The sequence below is a fragment of the Macaca fascicularis genome, chromosome 2 (genome assembly GCF_037993035.2).
Source record: "Macaca fascicularis isolate 582-1 chromosome 2, T2T-MFA8v1.1".
Taxonomy (NCBI): Eukaryota; Metazoa; Chordata; class Mammalia; order Primates; family Cercopithecidae; genus Macaca; species Macaca fascicularis.
In genome coordinates, this window is record NC_088376.1 from 74,980,584 (window position 1) to 74,990,245 (window position 9,662).

At 37.2% G+C, this 9,662-nt stretch overlaps 1 pseudogene; it reads right to left on the bottom strand.

Annotated features, from left to right (window-relative positions):
- Positions 1 to 5,121: 5,121 nt before the first annotated feature.
- LOC102127342 (neugrin-like) lies at positions 5,122 to 7,088 on the bottom strand (annotated as a pseudogene).
- Between the last annotated feature and the right edge of the window lie 2,574 nt (positions 7,089 to 9,662).

Consider the following 9,662-nt stretch of genomic DNA (forward strand, 5'->3'; position numbering starts at 1 on the left):
CTAGGAGTCCTTGTTTCCCTCCCCCACCCCTCCCCGCAGTAAACCCTGCCATTCTCACCCTTCAAAGTGTCTGTGAGCCTCATCTTTCTTGGTTGTGTGACAAGAACCCGGATTTTCCTACAACATTTCTTCTTATTTGTCCTCCATTATAAGAATTTCATCATCAAAAGGATGTAATATATGAATTCTATAATGAGTTTTGTCAAATCACTTATTCTTCCTCATTGACGTATAAGAATCATATATAAATTAAAAAGATGTAGCTGTTAAAGTTTTTCTTTTTTTTCTTTTCTTTTTTTTTTTTTTTTTTTTAGACAGAGTCTCACTCTGCAGCCCAGGCTGGAGTGCAGTGGCGCGATTTCGGCTCACTGCCACCTCCGCCTCCCAGGTCCCTGTTCAAGCAATTTCCTGAGTAGCTGGGATTAAAGGCACGCACCACTATGCACAGCTAATTTTTGCATTTTTAGTAGAGATGGGGTTTCACCATGTTGGCCAGGCGGATCTTGAACTCCTTACCTCGTTATCTGTCGGCTTCGGTCTCCCAAAGTGCTGGGATTACAGGTGTGAGCCACCGCACCTGGCCCTGTTAAGGTTCTTAATTACAAACCATAGTAACTATCTCTTAGTAACTTGAGCAAAAAAAAAAAAAAAAAAAAAAAAAAAAAAAAGATTTACGGAATGTTATGTATTGCAAAAATCTCATGGCAAAAAATCAGAAACAAAGGGGTTCTAGGAAGTCAGAATCACAGCCAATGCCCTACCTCAGGGGCTGCTTGATCATAGGTACTGTAGCTACTGCCTCTGGATACTGGACAGCGATTTTGTCTTTGAAGTAATTAACACATTGTGCTCTTCTTTTGAGAAGTAAAGGTTCATGTCCTTTGCCCACTTTTTAATGAAGTTACTTGTTCTTTGCTAATTCAATTATTTAAGTTCCTTATAGATTCTGGATATTAGATCTTTATCAGATGCATAGTTTATGAATATTTTCTCCCAGTCTGTGGGGTGTCTGTTCACTCTTTTGATAGTTTCTTTTTCTGTGCAGAAGCTCTTTAATTAGGTCCCACTTGTAAATTTTCTTTTTGTTGCAGTTGGTTTTGGGGACTTAGACAGAAATTTCCAAGATTGATATCCGGAATGGTGTTTCCTAGATTTTCTTCTAGGATTTTCATAGTTTTAGGTCTTACATTTAAATCTTTATCTTGATTAATTTTTGTATGTGGTGAAAGGTTGAAATACAATTTCATTCTTTGGCATATGTCTAGGCAGATGTACCTGTACCATTATTTATAGAATAAGGAGCTCTTTCCACATTGCTTACTTTTGTTGACTTTGTGGAAGATCAAATAATTCTCTATTTTATTCCATTGGTTGATATGCCTGTTTTTGCACCAGTGCTATGCCGTTTTGGTTACTGTAACATTATAGAATAGTTTGAAGTCAGATAATGTTATGTCTCTGGCTTTATTCTGTTTGCTTAGGATTGTTTTGGCTATTCAGTCTCCTTTTTGATTCTATGTTAATTTTAGAATAGTTTTTTTCTAATTCTGCAAAAAAATGAAACTGGTAGTTATCTCTCTTGTTCCCTGAACATCGCTGTTATCCTGTTCTTTTTTTAAGATGACCAGATTTCATATTGTTCAAACACATATGCTCTACAATTTGTGCAGTTGACACAATCACAGGGTCCTGAGACGACATTCATCCTCCTCAGCTTACGAAGAAGATGAGGGAGTTAAGACATTAAAGTAAAGACAGGCATAGGAAAACACAGGGATATTCATTGGGGAAGTGATAAGCGTTCATGAAATCTTCACAATTTATGTTCAGAGTTTACAGTAAAGACAGGTGTAAGAAATTATAAAAGTATTAATTTGGGGAACTAATAAATGTCCATGAAATCTTCACAATTTATGTTCTTCTGCCACGGCTTCAGTTGGTCCCTCTGTTCGGGGTCCCTGACTTCCCGCAACACTTACATTCTCTATTTTTCTTCAATGCTTCACCTGCTTTCTAGTTTATTATTTTTTGCTCTTCTTGTTTAATAATTCATTAGATTATTAATTTCAATTATAGCATTTTCTATTTTAGAATTTTTATTATATACCTCTATTAGTCTGTTCTCATGCTGCTAATAAAGACCTACTTGAGACTGGGGAATTTATAAAGGAAAGATGTTTAATTGACTCTCAGTTCCACATGGCTGGGGAGACCTCATAATCCTGGTAGAAGGTGAATGAGAAGCAAAGTCATATTTTACATGGTGCAGTCAAGACAGCTTGTCCGGGGAACTCCAATTTATAAACCCATGAGATCTCCTGAGACTTATTTACTACTACCAGAACAGTATGAGGGAAACTGCCCCCATGATTTAATTATCTCCACCGGGCCCTGCCTCTGACACGTGGGGATTATTACAATTCAAGGTGAGATTTGGGTGGGGTCACAGCCAAACCATATCAATACCTTTAGAAAGACCCAAATTTTCTCTTAGTTTAGTTCATATTTTGCTTAATTTGCTTGAACAAAATTAACTTATCTATTTTAAAACTTTCAATCTTACAATATCTAAATTCAAATCATTTCTGTGCCTCTTTTCCATAGTATATTTTTATTTCTTTGTTTTTAATCATATGGTTTTGGTTTTTAGATGGGTTTTGAAGTTTTTCCTTGTTTTTTTGTTTTGTTTTATTTTGTTTTTTGTTTGTTTAAATTGGCTATCAGCATCACAGTTGCAATTTGTAGAAACACTAGACTATGTTTTCTTTTTCCTGTGAGAGTTAAGTTTTCTTCTGTCACGACTATAAAACAGAAGCAGGGTATTTTAATCCTGTAAAATATTAGTTTTTATTCTTTGTCAGAATATACTGTGTTTCAGTTTCCCTTCTATTTTGTGAGTTCTATAGTCTCAACTGAAATCCTAGGATATTTACCTCATCACTCCACATTGGCATTAAATTCCAACCTCTTCTCAGCAGAGTACCTTTGGAAATCTTATCTCAGCTCTTTGGCCTTTTTCCTTCTATAGTTCACTGCATTATTAGAGTCATATTCTACTAATGATAAAATTAGTAGCAGATAATTGTCTGATGGAGATGGAGACTGCGTGTAGCTTTTTAGTGGTCATTCCCATGATTTTCTCTTTTCTTCACATGCTCTCCCTTTTCCAGCCACTTTGACTAATCCAGTCTTCAGCTTTTGTTTCCTTCTGGACAGTGTGACTGAAACATTCTGCCAAGATCTATTGATAAATAATCTCAAGAAAAATGTTGTTGTAAAGATGACGTGCACCGGCTTGTGATTCCATTCAGTGATCACTAACACTCCCTCAAATGTTTCCACTGTTGGTTTCTCATGAATTCCTTTAAACAACTATTTCTACATACTATATTGATTTCATAGCTGTTTTCAGTAAGATAGATTCGCTGTCATGGGCAAACTAAACATTTCTGGGCATCTTCATTTGCTTGTCTGTCACGGCCAAACTAACTATTTTGGGGAATCTTCATTAGCTAACCACTAGATATAATTAGCTAGCCACTAGATCTATAATTTCTGCTGTTTTTTAATATGCCATATTTACTTAAAGTAAGAAAAGTTATAGCCTAATATTTTCTGTCATTCATTTGTTTTTAAATTGTACAATGACTTTATTTTTCTTTGTAATTGTTCTTGTAATTTTTTGATTGAATTCAAGTCATTTTAAAATTCTAGCCCATATATTTGATACATTGTTTTATTTAGTTTCCTTGTGTGATGTTCAATGATATCAAGAGTTTTACCCTTCTAAAATTTTATCTAAATTTATATTTTAAAAATATAACCCTCTTATGTTTACATAGGACTGTGGATGTTGTGATTATTTGAAATATTTTCTGGGTTATAAGGAATTGATTTTACTTTACTTGGTCAATCTGTGTCTTTCATATACTAAAAAACACTGCTGGTGAAAAAATTTCCCTGTTTTGTAGGAAACAGGTGTTCTCTAGAAAATTGTAGGAAACTTTTTCTGTTAATTTATTTGATTCTATGAGAACAGATATAGGTGAACAACCATGGTTATCTAATTTTAAGAATGTTTTCCATACTTTATAAATTCATTTGAATTTTTGCCCCATTAATGGCCCATTAGATTATAAATATATGATCTTCTCTATTAGAAGGTAAACTTATATATGAAACTGTACAATTTTTCTAGGTAAATTTATTCTGTTCTTGATGGCTAAATTGATACCTAGGCTATTTGCATATAATTCAGTGAGTTTTTTCTCTATCTTCACTTCAGAGTCTCAATACTTTCCAGATGCCTGTTTTTCCAATGCATATGCCAAATTAAAGAAAATACATTTTGTATTTACACATACATATATATGCACACAAAATATATATAGGTATATAGTCACCCTATAATTATATTATGTATAAATATATACAATATATAATGTATATATTTTCTGTAAAGTTATATTTATATGTATTTGTATTTATGTGTAAATAATTTTTAAATGCATCACATGCACTTATACATGCTTCATCTTTTTTAACCTACATCAACCATTGCAATTTCTAAAAATTGATATTCCTGATGAGTAAAATGGGTTTAGAGTTTTCTTATTCTATATTCTTATCACATTCTGACTGCATGCCTGCACTCCTCCAAAATGAATGAGTTTTGATCCTTTGAAATTGCCTTCATTCCTTCTTCACCACACCTCACTGTAAACACAGCAGATAAGCCTGGTGTGAGCTTCTTCCATTTCCTTCTCACAATATCTTCCAAACTGTACTGCATTTAGCCCTTATCTTCTGATACTTATCGGATTCAATGGATCTTTTGCTAGTTTCAGCACATAAAATATTTTGTTTTGATTCGTTTCGTGACATAAAGAATTACAGAATAATTTTAAAATATTGTCATGTATCCACAACTTTTTAAAATCCCATAAATACTTTAAATTAAGCTTTTATTTGATGTTAGGCAATATGCCATGCCATATGCTAATAATACAATAGTAAATAAGGTGTAATAATTGTTATTGTACAATCAACAAAATTTATATTTTGTAGCAAATAATCATACTAATTTTGGGGGTTTTTTTTTCGGTTTTTTTTTTTTTTTTTTTTTTTTTTTTTTTTTTTTTTTTTTGCTACATTTTACTTTATTTTGCTTTTAAGGAAAACCAATTGACCAAGTTTTCCCAGAACTGTTAGTGTTCACTGATCAAGAAGGAAATGAGGTCAGAGGGCAAACTTTTCACTTCCTCTCAAACATATATTGAAAGTACCACAGAAAATTGAAACAACACATGCAGCACAGACTGGTTTTCAACATACAGAGGGCCCAAGCAAGAAGGGTTGAGTACTGAAGATCTACAGAGGTCAGACTGGGAGCACTATTACAGGAAGTTAGAATCTATCTACGCAGCTCTTTCCTCCCACATTCCAGGCTCATCACTTCTTCCTATTTCAAGCTGGCTTATCCAAATAAATGGAAATCCAGGCTGCTCCATATATATTAATACTTTCCCAGATGTTTTTCAGGAGGCATCTCCACAAGCCAAGCCCCTACTCAGATTCTGCACAGGAAGTTCCCGTTGCTATCAAAGAACTCTCTCCCCGTCTGCACTACTTTGCTGCTGGTTACCTGGCTCCCCTGCCTTTAACTCCTCCAGCTCCTGATCACTTGGCAACCCACCATGCCTAGTTTTTCCGGTGCTCTCACAATCACTGGAGTACCTCTACAGCTCTCTCTGATGACCCAGGACTGCAGCAACAGGCACAAAGCTCTCCTCCAGGTCCTGGATTCCTTTATTTCTTCCCTTCCGTCTCCTTGGTGTATTTGTCCTGTGAGTGTTTGACTCTCTCACTTTCAAAGTTGTGCTGTAATTCAGGTCTTTGGATGAGGCTTCATGCCCTGGCATAAGCACAGAACCTGATACAGAGTGGCCTGCAGGGAGCAGCTTCCAGGTATTTCCAGAGCCCTGGAGCTGCCGAAGCGAGTATGCGAACCCAGTTTTCTTGAGGACTTTTTGATCCGGCTTCACCTTCTTCTCAAATGTGGGTACAAATTTGCCTTTTAAAATTCTTCAGGGCGGGTTGGCTCACGCCTCTAATCCCAGCACTTTGGGAGGCTGAGGTGGGTGGATCACCTGAGGTCAGGAGTTTGAGACCAGCCAGGCCAACATGGTGAAACCCTGTCTCTACTAAAAATACACAAAAAAAGTTAGCCAGGCTTGGTAGCGCGGGCCTGTAATCCCAGCTACTCGGGAGGCTGGAGTAGGAGAATCGCTTGAACCTGGGAGGCGGAGGTTTCAGTGAGTGGAGATCCGCCATTGCACCCAGCCTGGGTGACAGAGCGGAACTCCGTTAAAAAAAAAAAAAAAAGAAAAGAAAAACTTCGGATCACATCAGTGCAGACATCAAAGCCTTCTGCCAACCTGGGAACTGACCAGGACCAGGCGCCTCCATTTGCCTCCGAATTTTCTGGAATCGGATTGCCTTTTTTCTGTTGTTGCAGGGTGCTGGGGAGAGAACCAATTGCAGAAGCCATGCACGAAAGTAGGATGCATGTCTGAAGAGCCTCAGGCTAAATCATGGATCTCCTAGCCCACTTCTCTTTGATGGCAAGGGCAACCAGGCCATGTTGCCGGTTTAGAGCTCTGTAGGCTGAGAAAGCTAACACCTAGAACAATAACTGCCCTTAAACATGCCAAACTCTCTAAGCGGGTGATGAAATACATCATTAGTGAAGGGACCAGCGGTCCCAGGGGAGCTGAACACCTGACGCTGTGTCCCGGACAACGCCCCTAAGAAGGAACGAGGGCCGCTGCCAGGCAGGGCGCCTGGCACCAAGGGGGCGCAGCCTAGGGCGGTGGGGGGAGCAAGGTCTTCCTTCAAGCTGAGGGCCCAGGGAAAAAATGGTACCTCTCCACCTCCTGCAGCTCCCGTTTCTCCGGCTCCCAGTCAGAATCAGGGTCCGGCTCCCAGCTGATAGGGACTGGGCCCGCCACCCTGTGGGTCGCGAACCCACGGCGAGTGATAGCAGCGTGGACGCGCCCGCCTATCTAGATACTTAGGGTAACCACCATGTCGACGCAAACCAGCCTTCAGCAGCCAAATTGGGTCTATTCTTTGACAGAAGGATTAAAAAAGATTTTACATAATTAATATTTTCTCCCTTTACATGCTGTCTCTTTAAATTGCTCATAAATGTTCAAGATTATTCACCAATTATTATCCAGGTGAAGCTTTGTCAAATCAAATTCAGAAACATGAAGTCATGTTTCTGGTTTTATCCTCACTTTCTAATTTATTTGAGAAAAGAAGTTTTTATTTTTATTTTTATTCTGTTTTATGGTTAAATTTGTTCCTGTTTTTTCTTTGTACTCCCTCTTTTCAAAATCAAGAGTTTGCTCTCTTCTAAAGTTAGTCTTGCCATATTTAAATTATAACATTCACAGGAAAAACAAAAAGAAAAAAAAAAAAACATTAAAAAGCCAAGGACTTGAACAGACACTTCTCAAAAGAAGATGTTCATGCAGCCAACAAACATACAAAAAAAGCTCAACTTACTGATCATCAGATAAATGCAAATCAAAACCGTGAAGAGATACCATCACATGCTAATCAGAATACCCATTATTAAAATGTCAAGAAACAATAGAGGCTGGCAAGGTCGTGGAGAAAAAGGAACACTTTTACAATGTTGGTGGGAATGTAAATTAGTTCAACCATTGTGGAAGACAGTGTGGTGATTCCTCAAAGATCTAGAAGCAGAAACATCTTTTGACTCAGCTATCCGTTACTGGGTATATACCCAAAGAAATATAAATCATTCTGTTCTAAAGATATATCTACATATATGTTCATTGCAGCACTATTCACAATAGCAAAGACATGGAACCAGCCCAAATACCCATCAGTGATAAACTGGATAAAGAAAATGTGGTATATATACACCACAGCATACTATGCAGTCACAGAAAGGAATAAGATCATCTCTTTTGCAGGAACATGGATGGAGGTGGAAGCTGTTATTCTCAGCAAACTAATGCAGGAACAGAAAATCAAACACCACAGGTGCTCACTTATAAGTGGGAGCTGAATGATAAGAACACATGGACACATCCAGGGGAACAACACACACTAGGGCCTGTTGGGAGGAGTCTGGGGAAGGAAAGCATCTAGAAGAATAGCTAATGGATGCTGGGCCTAATAGCTTGGTGATGGGTTAATCTGTGCAGCAAACTACCCTGGCACACATTTACCTATATAACAAACCTGCACATCCTGCATATGTACACCAGAACTTAAAATAAAAGTTGAAGAAACAAAATAAAAATAAACAATATTATGATTAATTGGAAATTAGCCAATAAATGTGGGTAGAATAGAAAACAAAGCTATAGATTCTTTTTGTTAAGACAATTTTATTTCTAACAGTTATTCAAATATTATAGCTGTTATGATGAATATAGATTAAAAACTTTGGAAACAAAAATATGGGTTTGAAATAATTTTTATAAAATATAAAATCTCCAGCTTTGGTTTTGTGTAGCTCTGTTATTTTCAAATTTAATGTGCTATAATGCAGCTGAAAACAGGAAACGTGTGTTACATCATTTTAACTAAAATATGAAGGAGAAATAAAAGTTAATCTGTCTTATTTTGACCCTTTATTTTAGCTAGCACTTTTGCATTTAAACATAGGAATCACGGTTTTGAAATTCCAGGGATTTTCTGCCAAAAGAGAAGTCGACCTACAAACTATTGTGATGCTAGATGCCAGCAAATCCATTTATTTAGTTAGCAAACATCGCAATTCTAGTGTGAACTCAGGCCATGTTTGAGACTTTAATTAAAAGGAAATGTGTTGTCTTAGCTGAGAGAAAGAAAACAACTGGTTATTACATTTTCTAAGCTAGAAATGCAGTGTTTATTGGGTGAAATTTTACACACACACACACACACACACACACACCCTTAAAAACAAGCAACTGTGTTTAGCTCTATTGAATAAATATTGAAATAAATATTACCTGATTTATAAAAACTGGGAAGTAATGCTAATCATTTCTGATCATCACGATGTAAACGTTTATGAGACAATTCTCTGCTGAGTAGATGCCTTCTTGATTTGCAGTTTACTTTAACAAGGATACTATATTTGAGATCTGAAAATACAAAAACGAAAACATGGATTTCTTGTAAACTCATATTATACTTAGGATTTAAGGGTTAAATCGCGATGGATCAGACTTGTAATCCCAGCAGTTTGGGAGGCCATGTCAGGCAGATCATCTGAAGTCAGGAGTTCAACATCAGCCTGGCCAACATGGTAAAACACCATCTCTATTAAAAATACAAAAATTAGCCAGGCATCTTGGCAAACACCCATAATCCCAGCTACTAGGCAGGCTGAGGCAGGAGAATCACTCGAACTTGGGAGGTGAATGTTGCAGTGAGCCAAGATTGTGCCATGGGCAATACACTCCAGCCTGGGCAATACGAGAGGCTCTCTCAGAAAAAAAAAAAAAAAAAAAAAAAGGTGGCAGTTCGGGTTGGGCGGAACAAGATGGCCGAATAGGAACAGCTCCAGTCTCCAACTCCCAGCGCGAGTGACACAGAAGACCAGTGATTTCTGCATTTTCAACTGAGGTACT